The sequence below is a fragment of the Acomys minous genome, assembly GCF_964271855.1.
Source record: "Acomys minous genome assembly, chromosome: 3".
Lineage (NCBI taxonomy): Eukaryota > Metazoa > Chordata > Mammalia > Rodentia > Muridae > Acomys > Acomys minous.
The window spans coordinates 68,986,651-69,004,835 of NC_140485.1; the positions used below are offsets into that span (position 1 = coordinate 68,986,651).

General features: G+C 42.8%; 1 protein-coding gene across 7 annotated transcripts in view; it reads right to left on the reverse strand.

Moving 5' to 3' along the window:
• Positions 1-18,185, reverse strand: part of NCOA3 (nuclear receptor coactivator 3) — an 85,366-nt gene that overhangs the window by 54,335 nt on the left and 12,846 nt on the right. For 2 of the 7 annotated variants that reach the window (XM_084775041.1, XM_084775036.1), the window contains exon 1: positions 9,185-9,296. The exons of the other annotated variants lie outside the window; for them this stretch is intronic. The gene's annotated coding sequence lies outside the window, so the exon portion shown is untranslated. Of the gene's footprint in view, positions 1-9,184; positions 9,297-18,185 lie in introns of those variants that run through there. 7 annotated transcript variants of the gene reach the window in all.

Genomic DNA, 18,185 nt, shown 5'->3' on the forward strand with positions numbered 1-18,185 from the left:
GTAGACAATAGGTCTCTGAAACTGAGTTTGGAAAAAGCATGGACAACCATCTGGTTATTATATGAATGAAACTGCAACTTATAGCTCGCTTTACCATAGAAAAGAAATACTAAAGCATTTCTGCTATCACACTGGTGAATGAACAAATACCACAGGAGGCATGTTCAGATGTTCTAAATGCAATCAAGTTAAGGTGTTGTATTTTTAAAAACAAGGAATTATAATCAATGTCTTTATACATTTGTCACTAACCTCCCAGTCTGGTAGGTTAAAATTCAACATTCAAAGTACTGGTTAGGTTTTCTAGAAACGCTCCAGTAAGTCGACATAATAATTAACGTTATTTGATCTACAAAATCTGAGTACCCAGTGCTAAGAGTGATGAGTGACCTTGAGGCAGCACTTGGAAGGCAGTCACCATGGCAACGCTTCCACAAAAGTGCCTCATCCTCAGCAAAAGGACCAACCCAGAGCATACAGATTTTTAAAACAGAAAACCTTGACCCGCACCCACAGTGAGGCAGAAAGACACAGTTCCTTTTAAGACGTCTCTACATTAACCTTCCTGTTTATTCTTCAAAGAAAGCACAAATTAGCTTCACAGCCATACATCTGGTCTAGCAAATTTTATTTTGATTTCTCTTTATTTGCTAAATGGGAAAAATAAGTACCTAATTATTTCATTTTGAAAAATACAAGTTTAAATTTTTCAATACAATCAGTGCTATTATGCTGTGCTTTAAATCATTCAGGAATGGTAGGTAGCACAGTAGTAATCCCAGCACTGAGAAGCCTAAGACAGGATGACAGACAGTAGGATACTAGCCCTGGGGTATATACTGCATCAAAAGAGAAAAAGAAAGGCCACGCAGGGGCAGGAGGATACTGCAGTAAGGAAAGACATTATCGTCCTTATGTACTTAATGAAGACAACACAAAGGGAGGCTGAGTTCAACCCCAAACATAAAAGTGCTCCCATGACTGTTTGCACACACCAAGCCCTGTTACACTTGGTGTTCTGGTGAGTGTGTGCACCCCCCTTCCCCCTACCCCCAGCTTCCTGAAAGCCAGGAGGAGTCATTTTATTATCACAGCCATCAGCAGAAACTCACCACCAACCAGATACTGAATAATTTCACAATTTTTCACATTATTTTTCACATTATTCCTGAAAAGCTGTGTGTCCAGACCAGTTACTGTTTTCATCAACCCAATTACAAAACAGTAATTGAGATGCTATCGCATACACACATCTTCAATAAGCTGAAGATCACTTGTACACATTCAAAGGGATTAGAGATTGCTTCACTTGTCTGTTTGTTTTGTTTTCCAAGACAGGGTTTCTCTGTGTAGCCCTGGCTGTCCTGGACTCCCTTTGTAGACCAGGCTGGCCTTGAACTCACAGCAATCCTCCTGCCTCTGCCTCACAAGCCCTGGGATTAAAGGTGTGCGCCACCACACCTGGCTTGTTTTTCCACATGTACATTGGTGTTTTGCCTGCTTGTATGTCTGTGTGAGGGTCTCAGATCTTCTGGAACTGGAGTTACAGACAGTTGTGAGCTGCCATGTGGGTGCTGGGAGTTAAACCTGGGATCCTCTGGAAGAGCAGCCAGTGCTCTTAACCGCTGAGCCATTTCTTCAGCCCTCAAAGAGATTGTTATCCATGTCTAACTCAGAACTTTTACGGGAAGAAAAGAAAATTTCAACTCCCTTTTCTCCTGAAATATAAATGCCTGACCCTTCTCTGACAGGGACCTATCTACTCCCAATCCCAGTACTTGGGGACTGTGGCCGAGCAGTCCCCAGGAGTCTAAAGCCAGACAGCCTGTGACTCTCAGTCTGTCTTGTACTTTAATTTGAGACTGTGCCAAAAAGCAAAAGAAAATATCATTTTATGCTTGAGAATATCCTCCTGATCCACTCTTATATAAGGGCTTTTGAAATCACTGTATTCCATCTGCGTAGAGGCTGGGTACTAAAAAAACACAGCAGTGACTGTGTAAAAGTGGTAAAAGCTGGGATGAGCACTTCTTTTCCATTTTGACTGTCTATGAATCTATTTGTTCATTCTCCCCTGCTCCATCCCATTTATCATTAGTTTGCTAAACCACAAGATTTGACGAAATGACTCCATAGGTAAAAGTATTTTCCACCAAAACTGCCCACCTAGTTTTAAAGCCCTAGGAAAAAGAAGACTCCCCATGACCTCCACATGTATGTCATGGCATGTGTGCACAAACATTCACGCTAGTCTACATGGTGAGATGCAGGCCAATCAGGGCCTCATAACAAGATACTGGGCAGGTTTTTCTTCTTCGTTGAGACAGAGTTGCTCTATGTAGTCCTGGCTGCCTGGAACTCACTATGTAGACCACACTCGCCTCAAGCTCACAGAGATCTGCACTGCCACTGCCTCAAAGTCCTGGAACTAATGGCGTGCATAATCACAGCAGGCCAAAAAAAAATTTTTTTTTATATTAAAAAGATAGCTGGGCGCAATGGCACATGCTTGTAATCCCAGCACTCACGGAGGCAGAGGCAGGCGGATCTTTGTGACTTTGAGGCCAGCGTGGTCTACAAAGCAACTCCAGGACAGCCAAGGTTACACAGAGAAGCCCTGTCTCTAAAAACCAAAAAAAAAGAAAGAAAAACAAAAACAAAAACAAAACAGAATAAGTACAAAATTGACTGACTTATAATACACTCAATGAAATACTATATAGTTTCTAAAAGGTTCACAACATATTATAACAGTAAAATCACATTTCTCTCTTTATAAGTGCTATATACACATGACACTTGGACATAAAAAAAAGTCTGAAGCCAAGCACAGAGGCTTGAGGCTGAGGGAAGAGAACTGACACTCCAAGGCCAGCCTAGGCTATATAGTGAGAACCTGTATTTAAAAGATCAAAAAACATAACACTAAAATTACATTCCCTCATTTTTTCTTTAATATGTTCTATTATCTATAAAGAATACACATAAACTTTATAATAAATCTTTACACCTTTGAATTTTTTATGCATTACATGCAACTCCAGAAAACTAACACTAACTTAGTTACCATTCTGAAAAAGTACTTAGTAATAACTTTTTTGGGGGCAAACTCTCACTATGAGCCCTGATTGACCTGGAACTAGCTATACAGATGAGAATGAGCTGAAACTCAGAGAGCTGCCTGGTTCTGCCTCATGACTACTAGGCTGGATAAACCACCATGCCTAGCTAGATGTTTTCTGTTTTTTCAATTCAACTCCCACTGGAGCAGTGCTATCACACACCTTTAACCCCAGCGTTTGAGAGGCAGAGAAAGGCAGATCTGAGCTCAAGGCTGCCCTAGTCTACAGAGAGACTTCCAGAACAGCCAGGATTACACAGAGAAACTCTGTCTCAAAAGTTTGGGGTTATGCTGGGCATGGTGGCACACACCTTTAATCCCAGTACTTGGGAGGCAGAGGCAGGAGGATCTCTGTGAGTTCCAGGTCAGCCTGGTCTACAAAATGAGTCCAGGACAACCAGGGATACATAGAGAAACCCTATCTCAAAAAGCAAAAGAAAAAAAAAGAAAAGAAAAAAAAGGTTTGGGGTTTTTTGGTTTTGGTTTTTGGAGACAAGGGTTTCCCTGTGTAGCCCTGGCTGTCCTGGACTCACTTTGTAGACCATGCTGGCCTCAAAGTCACAAAGAACCGCCTGCCTCTGCTTCCCTGAGTGCTGGTATTACAGGTATGTAGTACCTACCACACCTGGCGTCAAAAGTTTTAATGAATTAGTTAAATTAAATCAATCAATTAATTCCTGTGGGGCTAGAAAGATGACTTAGAAAAGCAGTTCTCAACCTGTGGGTCACAACCCCTTTGGAGTCACATATTAGCTATCCTGCATATCAGATATTAACATTATGATTCATAACAGTAGCAGAATTACAGTTATGACATAGCAACAAAATAATTTTATGGCTGGGAGTCAGCACAACATGAGGATCTTAGCATTAGGAAGGTTGACAAGCGCTGGCTGCTGCTCTTCCAGGACCCAGGTTTAAGGCCCAGGAGATACTGTCTTATAACTATCTATAATTCCATCACTTTCTGTGGCCGCCTCCAGTGCAAGGCACACATGTGGTGCACAGACAAACATAAAAACAAAACATCCAAGCATATAAGATAAATTTTTAAAAAGTAAAAGCTTCAACTGGGCATGGTAGCACACGCCTTTAATCCCAGCATGTGGGAGACAGAGGCAGGTGGATTGCCGTGGGTTCGAGGCCAGCCTGGTCTACAAGTGAGTCCAGGACAGCCAAGGCTACAGAGAGACCCTGTCTCAAAAAATAAAACAAATAAACACTTCTGTCCCTTATGGAGACTCCACACAGTGAGTCAACAGGAGTGTTGCACAGAGGCAGGAGTTCAGGCTGAAGGCTGCAGACTCGGCTGCAGCGTCTCCATCAGCTATGGCTTTGTACAATACCTCAACTTCTTTCTCACCAAGCCTCTGTTCTTCCTGTCTGAGAGAGAGCAACATGACATTGCAATCTCCATCTCCTTCTCAGTAGGCCATCTCTTGACAAATACTTCAGGCAACAAATCAAATCAATTATTGCCTTCTGTTTTGTTTTGGTTTTTGTTTGTTTTTTGAGACAGGGTTTCTCTGTGTAGCTTTAGTTGTCCTGAACTCACTTTGTAGAGCAGGCTGGCCTCAAACTCACAGAGATCTGCCTGCCTCTGTCTCCCAAGTGCTGGGATTAAAAACATGAAGCACCACAAAACCAGCTTCCTTGTCTTTTTTTTTTTTTTTTTTTTTTTAAGATTTTATTTATTGTATGAGTGTTCTATTTGCATGTACGCCTGTATGCCAGAAGAGGGCATTATAACACATTATAGATGATTGTGAGCCATGATGTGGGTCCCAGGAATTGAACTCAGGACCTCTGGAAGAGCAGCGAATGCTCTTAACCACTGAGCCATCTCTCTAGCCCCCTTCCTTGCTTCCCTCCCCCACCCACCCCGACTGGTTTTTCAAGACACGGTTTCTCTGTGTAGTTTTGGTTGCCTAGACTTGCTTTGTAGACTAGGCTGGCCTGGAACTCACAGCTATCCGCCTGCCTCTGCCTCCCGAGCGCTGGGATTAAAGCATGTGCCACCACCGTGCGCTGCCTGATTTTTTTTTTGTTTTTGTTTTTTTTGTTGTTGTTGTTGTTGTTTTGTTTTTTTAAGACAAGATCTCACTGTTTAACTCTGGCTTACTTCAGATCCATCAACCTCTACCTCTGGAGCCCTCGGGTGAAAGCCGTGGCCATCATGCCCAGCTGTAAACCTTTCTGAATCATTCATTCCAACCAAATGCCTAGCACCCACATGTCCTTGGGGACCTGACATCTACTTCTGGGCTTCTTGGGCACCAGGCATACAAGTTATACACAGATATACATGCAAGCAAAACATGCAAATATATTAAAATAAGCAATATACATAAAAATACATTTTTAAAGTAGAAGACATACTTCTTGGACCATTATAGATGCCAGCCAGAAAGGCAAGATCAGGTCTTAGAACAAGCTCCCACACCTCCAGCAGTGTGGTTAGGTGCTGTGGCTAGATGGCACCTGCAAATGGGATCAAAGGCCAGTGCTGATTATATATAAATAGTCATTTTGGGGAAGAAAAGTAATGTAAATATGTTGGCTATAGATAAGGGACGTACAATGCAACAGAGAAGCTACAGGATAAGCCGTAGTCTGTAACAACTACTGCTTTTGCACTGGCAGCCCGGGACAGCACAGATGGATGGCTTTTGTATAAAAAGGGTCCTGTGGTAGTGTTCAAATCAAGGTTCCAGACCACAGCTATTATTTCATTAGGTTTCCTTATCTTGTCCTCTCACACTCTGGCCCTTTATGTAATTAAATTCCGGGCATCTGAGAGATTTTTCTCTTTTGGAGACACTATCGCGTAATCCAGACTGGCCTTGAGCTTTCTGTGGGTGAAGAGGACTCTAGGCTCCTAACCCTTCCTTCTCTAGCTCCTGGTGCTAGTATCATAGACATGCCCACTGGCTCAGCACTTCGCTCTATTTCTAGAAACAGTTCCAGCCCTAACAGATCACGGCTAAAATTAAGAGACTTCCTTAACATACCCCACAGAGTTTGAAGATAAAAGATATGATTCAAGAACTGGAAAGATGGTTCCGTAATAGAGGATCCAGGTTCAAGTCTCAAGAGCATATGCTGGCTTATAACCATCCTTAACTCCAGTTCCAGGGCATCTAACACCCTCTTCTGACTCTAAGATCAACAGGCATGTACCTGGTGCACATGCATACATGCAGGCTCTATCTTGATTAAATGTTTTTATTTTTAAATATTTATGTATGTGCCTGTGTGAATGTGTGAGGCATGCATATGCACACCTGAGTTGATAGGCACACAAATTTCATTTCTTCTTCTATTTCTGTTTCTTTTTATATATATATTTTATTTCATTTTAATGTATGTGCATTGGTGTGAGGATGTCAGATCTTAGAGTCACAGACAGTTGTGAGCTGCCATGTGGGTGCTGGGAATTGAACCCGGGTCCTTTGGAAGAGCAGCCAGTGCTCTTAACCACTGAGCCATCTCTCCAGCCCCGTTTCTTTATCTGAAATGTCGGACAGCATCCGGACAGAGGGGGAAAGGAGTGACTCAGATAAAGGAAATGAGGCTGGCAGGATAGCTTGACGAGGGTTCCATCCCTGAAACCCATAGTAAGAGAGTTAACTCTTGCAAGATCCCACCCCGTGTGTGTGTGTGTGGGGGGGGGGGGGTAGGTGTGTCTCACAAGCAAACAGTCTGACTAGCTGAAAATACATCCTAGAAATATATATATATATTATAAAAATTTATTTAGTTGTTATTTTGTATACAGTGCTCTGCCCACATGTCCACCTGCAGGCAAGAAGAGGGCATCAGATCACATTATACATGGTTGTGAGCCACCATGTGGTTGCTGGGAATTGACCTCAGGACCTCTGAAAAAGCAGTCAGTGTTCTTAACCTCTAAGCCATCTCTCCAGGCCCCACCAAAATCCTAACCTAGACATCTCTCCAGCCCAAATTTATGACTTGTTGTTGCTGTTTGTTTTTTGAGACAGGATTTCTTTGTGTAACAGAGCCCTGGCTGTCCTGGTCTTGCTTTGTAGACCAGACTGGCCTATAACTCATAGAGATAACCTGCCTCTGCCTCCTGATTACTGGGATCAAAGGCATGTGTCACCACACGTGGCCTAAATTTAAGATTTTATATGGAAGTATTAGCGTTAAGATATTATTGGGTATTTTCCTACATTTAAAATCAATGTAGCTGGGCGGTGGTGGCACACACCTTTAACCCCAGCACTCGGGAGGCAGAGGCAGGTGGATGGCAGTTTGAGGCCAGTCTGGTCTACAATGCAAGTCCAGGACAGTCAAGGCTACACAGAGATGCTATATGCATGTTGAGTAACAAACCCGGGTCCTCTGGAAGAGCAAGTCCAGGACAGCCAAGGCTACACAGAGAAACCCTGTCTCAAAAGAAAAAAAGAAAGAACAAAATCAATGTAGTTTGTTGGTGACAGTGTTTCAACTGGCTAGCCATTTTCATTTGCTTTCCTAGATGGAACAGATCTTCAAGTTCAGTGAGAGACATCTCAAGGTGAAAAAAAAAATCAAGAAAATAAGGAACAATACCAAAGACTACTTGCCCTGGTCTCCTCGTGGGCATACGTGGGCATGAGTGCACATAATTGTGCTCATACACACATTAATAATAGTAGTTAGTAAGAATAGTAATTAATAATTTTTTTTAAAAACTGAATGGGCCAGAGAGAGGTAGGTCAAAGGTGAAGAGCACAGGCTGCAGCTGCAGAGGACCCAGGTTTGATTCCCAGCACCCACCTAGCAGCCAAGGACCATCTAAAATGACAGTTCCAGAATATCTGACTCCCTCTTCTAACCCCCCTCCCAAAGACAAGGTGTGCACATGGTACATATAAGTACATTCAGGCAAGACACTCATACACACACATACACACACAAGTATTGAGGCGGGGGCGGGCGGTGAGACAAGGTTTCTCTGTGTATAGCCCTGGCTGTCCTAGAACTCACTTTGTAGGCCAAGCTGGCCTCAAACTCAGAGATCTTCCTGCCTCTGCCTCCCAAATGGTAGGATTAAGGATGTGCACTACCATGCCCAGCTATAAGTATGTCTTAAAATATATTTTTTAAAGCTCACAACTCAATCAATGTATAATCTCAAATTTTGAAAGGGGGGTTTTGAAAAAACAAAGCTAACCAGAGCTGAGGATGAAATCAGTGGCAAATGCTTTCCTACCAATGAAGTCCTTGCATGTATGATCCACAGAATGCCTGCAATCTTAGCAAGTAGGGGCAAAAGGATGACAAGTTTAAGGTTGAGCCAGCAAGACAGCTCAGCAGGTAAAAGTCAATTGCCCAAGTGTGACCACCTGCATTCCATCCCCAGGCCCAACATCGTGGAGGAAGAGAACCAACTCCCAGCAGCTAGCTGTCCTCTGAGCTCCACACTGTGGCACCTTCATGCATACACACCAAATACAAAGAAAGTTCAAGGTCATCCTCAGTTGCACAAAAAGCTCCAGACCACAAAGACCTTGTAACAAAGTTCTCCCCCCAAAGGGGACACAGTAAGAAACCCAAGAGCAAAGTTACAAACACAGCCACTGAGGCAAACCATTAGAGAAAAATCCTGCCAACAGAAAAGTTTAGACAAAGTAAAGCAGAAGCCTTTACTTGATGAGCCATCTCACCAGACGCCAGCATGGATATTTTATAAAAAAGCTTGCCAGGCAATGGGGATGCTCGCCTTTAATCCCAGCACTTAGGAGGAAGAGGCAGGCGGATGGATCTCTGTGAGTTCGAGGCTCACCTGGTCTACAGAGTGAGTCCAGGACAGCCAGGGCTATTACACAGAGAAACCTTATTTCAATAAAAAAAAATAAATTAAAAAAAAAAAAAAGGAGGAGGAGGAAGAAGAAGAAAAAGTAAAGTAGCCAGAGCAGGTGTTGAAGATAAAGAGCTGTGTGCATTGTCCTCTCCAGTTTCTACAAACAAAACTCACAATATTCACCTGAAAGAGAAAAACAATATTATTTATGGAATAAAAACCTCTCTCAGGAGACAGAGGAAATTATGTACCTTTAAAGTCATCTCATAATGTGTCCACTAATCATTTTTCCAAAGGTCTTACAACTGTAGTTAGAGGCTTGACCTGCAGGCTTCTTTGAACACAACACTGCAAAACAGAGATTTATCACTACTCTCCAATCCAAATGATTTAATATATTTCTAAAATATTACATATATCTAAAGATATGTCTAAACATCACATAAATTACCAGACCTTAAGACATGTCAAATCAACTAAAGCACACCTAAGTAAGGCATGTCAATCCTCCCTATTTTGAAATAGAGCTATTTGTTGGAATAGCATGGTGAATATATGCACAAATTAACTCTGTATTGTCCCAGAGCGCTGGGGAGCAAACCACAGAGACAGCAAAGGCTCTACTACTGCACTTCATTCCCAGCTACGTTCTGTAATCTTTCCAAAGAACAACACTCCTTTACCCACACATGTACAAGAGCATGTACACACATGAATACAACATATGCACACAGAACACACACAGGGTGGGAGAGATAGCTCAGAGGTTAAGGCCCCTAGCTGCTCTTCCAAAGGACCAGGGTTCAACTCCCAGCACCTACATGGCAGCTCACAACTGTCTGCAACTCCAGTTCCAAGGGATCCAACACCCTCACACACACACACACATACATATATACAGGCAAACCACTGATGCACATAAAATAAAAATAAATAATTTTTAAGAAGGAATTTATAGCTTATTGGCAAGAAAATGAGATTTAAAGAATGCTGAGCCTGGTGTGGTGGTGCACACCTTTATTGCCAGCACTCAGAAGCCAGAAGCAAGTGGATCTCTGAGTTAAAAGCCAGCATGGTCTACAACAAAGTGAACTCCAGGACAGCCAGGGCACACAAAGAAACCCTGTCTCAAAATAAAAATAAAATAGTAAGACTAAGAATATTGGCAGAATACAAGGCTCAAAAAGACTCTTGCAAGGGGGAGGCGGGGAGGGCAGGGGTAGGAGGAGCAGTGTGCTTGACAATATCAAGTAGCTAAAAACTCCTCTACCAAACAGTGGCTTAGCAGGTATGGTGGTGCGTCCTGTAACCAGCACATTCCAGACAACCAGAGAGTGATCTACACTTAAAGTCTAAAGTCTAGCCCAGCCAGAACTACATGAGACCGTACCTCAACCATGAATGAATGAGAAAGCTAAGCACAGTAGCATGTGCTACACTCCGAGCACCTGGGAGGTGAAGGCAGGAAGATCAAGTTCAAGGCCAGCCTAACAAATACTCAACCCACTGACATCCTCCTTTAACAGACACACAATTCCTATAATATCAATAAAGTCCTATTATCGTTATATATTCAGGAAACAGACAAATATTTAAATCTGTGCCGCACTGTTTATAATTAACAACAAGTTCTTCTTTGGCAACAGATGTTTTACGTCTACCAATTAAAAGAAAATCAACATTCATTTAAAAATAAGCCTGTAGCCGGGTGTGGTGCCTCTTGCCTTTAACCCCAGCACTCGGGAGGCAGAGGCAGGTGGATCCAAGTGAGCCCAGGACAACCAAGGTTACACAGAGAAACCCTGTCTCAAAAAACAAAAAATTTTTATGTGTATGTGTGTTTTGTGCCTGCATGGGTTTGCGTGAGCTATGTGCATACAGTGCCTACAGAGGACAGAAGAGGTTGCCCTGTCCCTTAGAACTGAGTTACAGGCAGTTGTGAGCCACCCAATGTTGGGATGGAAACCAAACCTGGGTCCTCTGCCAAAGTAATAAGTGCTTTTTTTCTTCTTTCCTTCTTTCTTTTTTTAAAGACAGGGTCTTTCGCCGGGTGGTGGTGGCGCATGCCTTTAATCCTAGCACTAGAGAGGCAAAGGCAGCAGATCACTGTGAGTTTGAGGCCAGCCTGGTCTACAAAGTGAATCCAGGACAGCCAGGGCTACACAGAGAAACTCTGTCTTGGGGGGGAGGGGGGGAAGACAAGGTCTTTCCATGTAGCCCTGGAAGCCATGGAATATCTATGTAAGCCTGAACCGCCTCAAAACCAGACCAGCCTGCATGCAGAGAAGAGCACCACTTCCCCTTGCTGCAGTTAGGTGCCTGTAACCACTGAACAACTTCTCCATCCCCCAGAAAAAAAATTTTAATTGTACAGAAGGTATTAGTAATCCTTATTTTCTTCTTTGCACTTTTCTGTTTTCCACAGGAACACGAATTAATCACTTTTATAATTTAAAAAAAGAAAGAATGAATGAATTGCTTTGAGAGGGAAATAAAATCAAAGGTCTTTTTATAAAATAACCAAAAACACGATTTAAAATCTGCACAGTTCCCCATTTTGTTAAAGACGGAAGCAGAAAGTCTTCTGGGTGTGGTGGGGCAGGCAAGCACTTGGAAGCCAGAGATAGGAGCATAGTTAACTTTGAGACCAGCCTGGGTTACATAATGGAAAGACCATCTCAAAATGCAAGTGCTGCAGACCTAACTCAGGGCTGGAGTGCTTACCCAGCATGTGCAAGGCCTGTGGTTCAAACCCCTGCACTTAGCAGGACACAAAAATGCTCCCACCAAAAAGCCTTTGCTTGAATGGCTCTCACACAAAACTCTTCCCTTCCGAGTCCTTCCTCTTTGTTCACATGTTGCCTAGCATGCACAAAGCCATGGCAAACACACACACACACACACACACACACACACACCCCGGGGGCAGGGGGTGGTGGAGGCTGCTGGGATCAGCCAGTTTGAGGGCAGACTATAAAGAAGACAGGGGCAGAAGACTTTCAGCAAGAAAGGCTTCCAAAAGTAAAGTGGCAGTTCACAGTGAGCAGGGAGAGGCAGGGCTGGAAGGGAGACAAGGGAGGCTGCTGCAGGCCATCCGGGAATTAGGGTGAGAAGAAAGGGATAAATAATTGAAAATTTAGAGAAGGCTGGAAAGGGAAGTCATGAAGAGGTCAGAAGACACACAGAAGCCAAGAGACAGGATGAGACTGAGCAGGGAGGACCAGATGACAAGAGGGTACAGACCCTGCTTCAGCACACTGTTGCTCCAGCCCAGAGCACAGTTACTTGTGCATTTCTATGACTTTATTTCTCACCCTCAAATTCTTCACTGGAGAAGCATGGTGTTTTTAAAGTCTAGTTTGCAGGGCATGTTTATTTGTTTGTTTTGTTTTGTTTTGTTTTTACTGTTGTTTAGTTTTTTGTTTACTTCTTTTTTTTTTTTTTCAAGACAGTGTTTCTCTTGTAGTCCTGACTGTTATAAACCAAGTTGGCCTTGAGCTCACAGAGACTGTGAGTTCTGGGTCTGCCTCCCAAGTGTTGGGATTAAAGAGAGAAGTGTTTGAAGTTTAGCTTAACCCAGAAAGCCCTCAACTTTAATCCTAGCACTCAGGTGGATGTTGTGGGTTCAAGGCCAGTCTGGTCTACAAAAGCAAGTCCAAGACTATCAGCACTGTTACACAGAAAAACCCTGTCTTGAAATTTCAAGAAAGAAAGAAAGAAAGAAAGAAAGAAAGAAAGAAAGAAAGAAAGAAAGAAAGAAAGCTGGATCTATCCAAATCTTTTTAAAATAATTTTATTTTATGTACATTGGTGTTTTGAGTGCATATATGTCTGTGTAGCGGTGTCAGATCCCTGAACAGGAGTTACAGACATTGTGAACTGCTATGTGGGCACTGAGAATTGAACCTGGGACCTCTGGAAAAGAAATCAGTGCTCTTAAGCACTGAGCCATCTCTCCAGCCCTCTATCCAAATCTTGATGCTTACTTCTCTGAGTATTCTACACAAAATAAAATCCTATAAATTTAAATAACATTATAGAAAAAATGTTGTATCAGATGCACTATAAATCCACTATAATCAAAGTCATTTGGAATCATGAGATGTATAGATAATTTCCAAGCTCAGCATTTACCGTGAACCTCCCCAGGAAGCCCTAGAGCAAGCACAGTCCTAGGATGTATGGCTTTGCACTGCTCATGCAAGTGGCAGATGCCATTTTCTCACTGACAGGAGCTTCAAATTCCAGTCAGGCAACTGCAGTCACACTGAATCAGGAATATAAGCGTGCCTGCATGTTATTATGGGAAATAGTGGAAAATTTCACAGGCTGACATCCAGAACGTCTGCGGTTCCTTTTCATATTTCTTTCTTCCTGCAAAGCAGTTATTAAACCAGCCCAATTTTTTTTTAGCTGGAAATTTCCACTGTTTTTAAGTATCCTTTTTAGATTTAAAAAAAAATGTTCCAAAATTCCAGTATGACAAGAAATTATTCAGATAATAAATAATTAAAATACAAATCTTTAAATTAAGTAAAGGCAATAGTAAATAATCTGGGGTCCCCATCACCTTTGGGAGAAGAGAGACATCCAGTAAGACAGGCAGGAAGCTTGAGGGTACAATAATTTAATATAAATACTACAATGCTACAAATATGTTGAGATGCTGGCTTTCTCATTAGTATATGCTACGAGCACTCAAAAGCTGACCTAAGTCAGTAGCTAGTGAACCCAGAAACCACGAAATAAGACCAGCATGGTGGTTGGAGCCTGTAGTGATAGATGCTCCAGAGGCTCAGGCAGGAGACAGCATCAGGACCAGTATGGACAGCAAGATCTCATCAGGGAAGCAAGGGGTGGGGGGGGAAGTACACAAATCTTTGTAAAAATATATACTCTACACATCTATATAGCCCACATTTTTCAAGGCTGGTATACAGCTCAGTGGTAAGGCACTGCCTAGTGTGTGCCAAGGGTCTGATTCCTAGAACTGAAAGTGGGGGTGGTTTCCAATGTTTTTAAAACAAACAAACAAACCACTGTCCCTGGGGGATGTTCCCTAGCACCACGCATCCAGGCATGGTTGTTGTGTCTGTAATCCAGAGCTTTGGAGGATGAAGGCAGGACAATTGCTGTGAGTTTTAAGGTGTAGGTGACCCTGGCTCAAAATATAAACTGGTAAAAATTAGGGGGAGGTTGTTTTCTTTCTTGATTTTGAGGGAGTAATTCATAGGCAAGACACAGGAATTCGAGGCCAGCCTTGTCTACAGAGTGAATCCAGGACAGCCAAGGCTACAAAGAGAAATGCTGTCTCGAAAAACCCAAAAAATAACCATAGGCAAGATGCTCTTTGCAGTGACAGAGGCAGGCTTCATTCCTCAGATGTACACTCAAAGCCAGTGTTTTTAGACAGGATTTCAGCACCTTTTCATTGAGATCACACTAGAACATATGTAAAGCCTTACATTTTAATTTATATTAAATGAGAAAATAGACAAAGATTACTTCCCCCTTTTCAAACAGTGCCTCATGTAAGCCAGGCTAGTCTCAACTTTTTTACGTGTACTGAGGATGACGGTGAACTTCTGAGCCCGACTCCACCTCCCCCAGTATGATGGAATTAAGCCCCTGTTTATAGAGGGCAGAGAATCAACCTTCCTAAGCAAGTATTCTAACTGCACATTCTGAGCCAGACAAAGACTTACTGACTCATTTTATTAAAGGGATAAAAAGTGTAAGTTGCAGAAATTGAAAAATCAAAAATGACTTTCCACGGTCAAATTCAAATACAATAAAAACTACTAATTTATGCTTAAGATCACACGTGGGAGCCGGGCGCGGTGGTGCACACCTGTAATCCCAGCACTTGGGAGGCAGAGGCAGGTGGATCTCTGAATTTGAGGCCAGCCTGGTCAAGACAGCCAAGACAATCGCAGAGAAACCCTGTCTCAAAAAAAAAAAAAGGCTTGTATTTTTCCTTTTTTTTTTTTTTTTTGTTTTGTTTTGTTTTGTTTTGTTTTGTTTTTTGAGACAGTTTCTCTGTGTCCTGGACTCCCTTTATAGACCATGCTGACCTGAACTCACAAAGATCCACCTGCCTCTGCCTCCTAAGTGCTGGGGTATTTTTCTTCTTTTTAAGTTTTTAATGATGTGCTCATTTTTATTTTATGTGTCTGTGTGAGAGTGTCAGATATTGGAGTTACAGACAGTTGTGAGCTGCCATGTGGGTGCTGGGAATTGAACCTGGGTCCTCTGGACGAGTAACCAGTGCTCCCAACCAGTGAGCCAACCCCACTTGTGTAACTTTTATTCAAAATCTAAAATACTTATTTTTCCTACCATCCACACATGATCCCAAACTTGAATATAGTGTACACATCCCTGAGTGATCAGTTAAGAGCTACCCCACCACTGACTCAAAAGCTAAAGAGCACTGTGCTGTTTGTTCACTTCACAGGCATATTAACAAATATTCTGTGGTAGCGGGGAGCACCTGCTGATTCAGCTCAAGTCTGAGGGGTTTTTGTTGTTTTATTTTGTTTGAGAAAAAGGGACTCATTATGTAGTCCTAGCTAGCCTGGAACTCTCTCTGTAGACCAGGCTGGCCTTACACTCAGAGATCTGCTTGTCCCTTCCTCCTGAGTGCTGGGGTTAAGAGGGCACTATTTTATGAAAGGCCACAAGGTCAAAATCTGAGAGGGGTACTAAATTCTGATACTTTAGCTTTTCTTCAACAGGCCATGGATGGGTCTAAGTACAACCACATGTTAGCATGTTCCTGTGGACGTGCCTTCGTGCAGGAATGATGGACATGCCATGCATCTTGGATACAGTCCTTATTATCTGGCTGTCCTGGAACTCACGCTAGAGTCCAGTCTGGTCTTGAACTCCGAAATCCTTCTAGTCCTGGGATTAAAAGCATGCACCACAACTACCCAGCTCAAGTTTTCTTTTTCTTTTTTTTTTTTTCCTTCCTTTTCTTTTAGTTATATCTGTTCTAGGGGATGAGTGTTTTGCTCACATGTATATGTACTATGTGCATAACCTGCAGAGGTCAGAAGAGGGTACTGGAGCTGTTAGAACTGGAATTACAGATGTGGGTTCCGGCTCTTTACAAGAATAAGTGCTCCTGCCAGGCATAGTGCTACACTTGGGAGGCAGAGGCAGATACATCTGAGTCTGAGGCCAGCATGGTCTATAGAGGGAGGTGCAGGACAGCCAAGACTACACAGAGAAACACTGTCCGGAAAAACAAACAAACAGGCAGGAAGTGGTGGCATGCACCTTTAATTCCAGCCTGGTCTACAAAGTGAGTCCAGGCAGGTAGGGCTATTACACAACAAAACCAAAAAAGAAAAACAAACAAAAATTTAAAGAGCGAAGTAATTCACAGAAAGTAAAATTAATCTTAAATGAAAACTACAGTAAGATTCCCACTACACATCCACCAGAACGGCTACAGCTTAATAAACAAGTATTAATAAAGTACTGGTGAGGATGTAAGATTGGACCAGGCTATACAATGGTATAGCCTCTTCTGCAAACAGTTTCATAGTTTCTTAAATAGCTAAACATACATTAAGGAGCAACAATCCTACCTCCCAGAAAATAAAGCCGTATGTTCCCACTCAAACTTGTGTTCAAATGTTTACAGTAGCATTATTCATAACAGCCGACAGTTAGGGACAATAAAATGGTGCTTGAATGGTAAACAGGCAATGCCATATACACAGAATACTTGGCAATAGACAGAACTAGTCTACAAACGGTAGGAATCCCGGCGCCGAGGGTGGCACAGCCTGGGCTAAGAGTGCTGCTTGGAGGCACAGCACTGGCCTGCACCACAGCCTTTGTTCAACAACCACCAGCAATGCCACCACATAGAGAGAAATTATAAAGGGACAAGGCTGTGCTGGGCCAAAGCCCATCAGCCCAGGGAGCACACCTGCAACCCGCAAACTCTGAAGCACAACAGCGGTTCAAAGGCAGGCTAGTTAGACAGGAAAGCTCTCGCCCAGTTTAAGATTCACAGCAAGGTGCCATCACTCAGGGTTGAGAGAGTTGATGATAAATGACAAGAGATAATATATACTCCTAAACAAACTACATAAAAGCAACTAAGATGGATAAGTTTGATATAATCATAAGGTATTTGATAAATACACACATATACACATATGCACACACACACGTTTCTATACACTAGCAACAAGTTACTCAAAAGGCCCCATTTCCATCCAGGCCAGCCTAAATGATATAGAGGTCTAGTTTATCTTTATCTTATCTTATCCACCCTTATCTTAGGATGGATAGATGGGTAGATAGACACACAAACAGATAGAACAACCTATTTTAATCACTTTTTTTGGGGGGGAGGGGGTGTCTTTTGAGACAGGGTCTCTCTGTGTAACATCCCTGGCTGTTCTGGACTCACTTTGTAGACCAAGCTGGCCTCGAACTCACAGCGATCCGCCTGCCTCTGCCTCCCGCGTACGCCACCATGCCCGGCTTAATCACTTTTTTTTTTTGTTGTGTGTTTGGGTTTAGTTTGGAGAGGGAGGGTGTTGTTTTGAGATAGAAGGTCTCACATAATTCCAAGCCGACCTCAAACTTACTATACAGACAGGAATAACCTTGAACTCCTGATCCTCCTGCCTAAAGGCTGAGATTACAAACACCTATCACCACCTAGCAGTTGCCAGACGTCTTCAATCCCAGCACTCAGGAGACAGAAGGCTGATCACTGTGAAATGAAGACCAACCAGGGCAACAGGGCTACCCTAAAGCTCACAATGTAGCCAAGGATGACCCTGAATCGTTGATCCTCTTGCCTCCACCTCCCAAAACACTGGGACAATACAATGCCACTGTACGCAGTTTCTTTGGTCCTGGGGGTTGAACTCAGGGTCTTGAAGATGCTGGGCATCTCCAATCCAGTCTGAAACTGTATGGAGTGCAAAAGAATCTTTAAAAACACAACACAAGCCGGGCATGTGTTTAATCCCACGCCTTTAATCCCAGCACTCAGGAAGCAGAGGCAGGTGGATTGCCATGAGTTCAAGGCCAGCCTGGTCTACAAAGCAAGTACAGGACAGCCAAGGCTACACAGAGAAACCCTGTCTCGAAAAAACAAAAAACAAACAAAAACACAACACAAAACAGTTTGAAAGAATAAAGGTGGAAGATTCGTTCTTTCTGATTTCAAGACATCAATAATCTAGACTATGAGGGCCTGAGATGAAGACATATGCT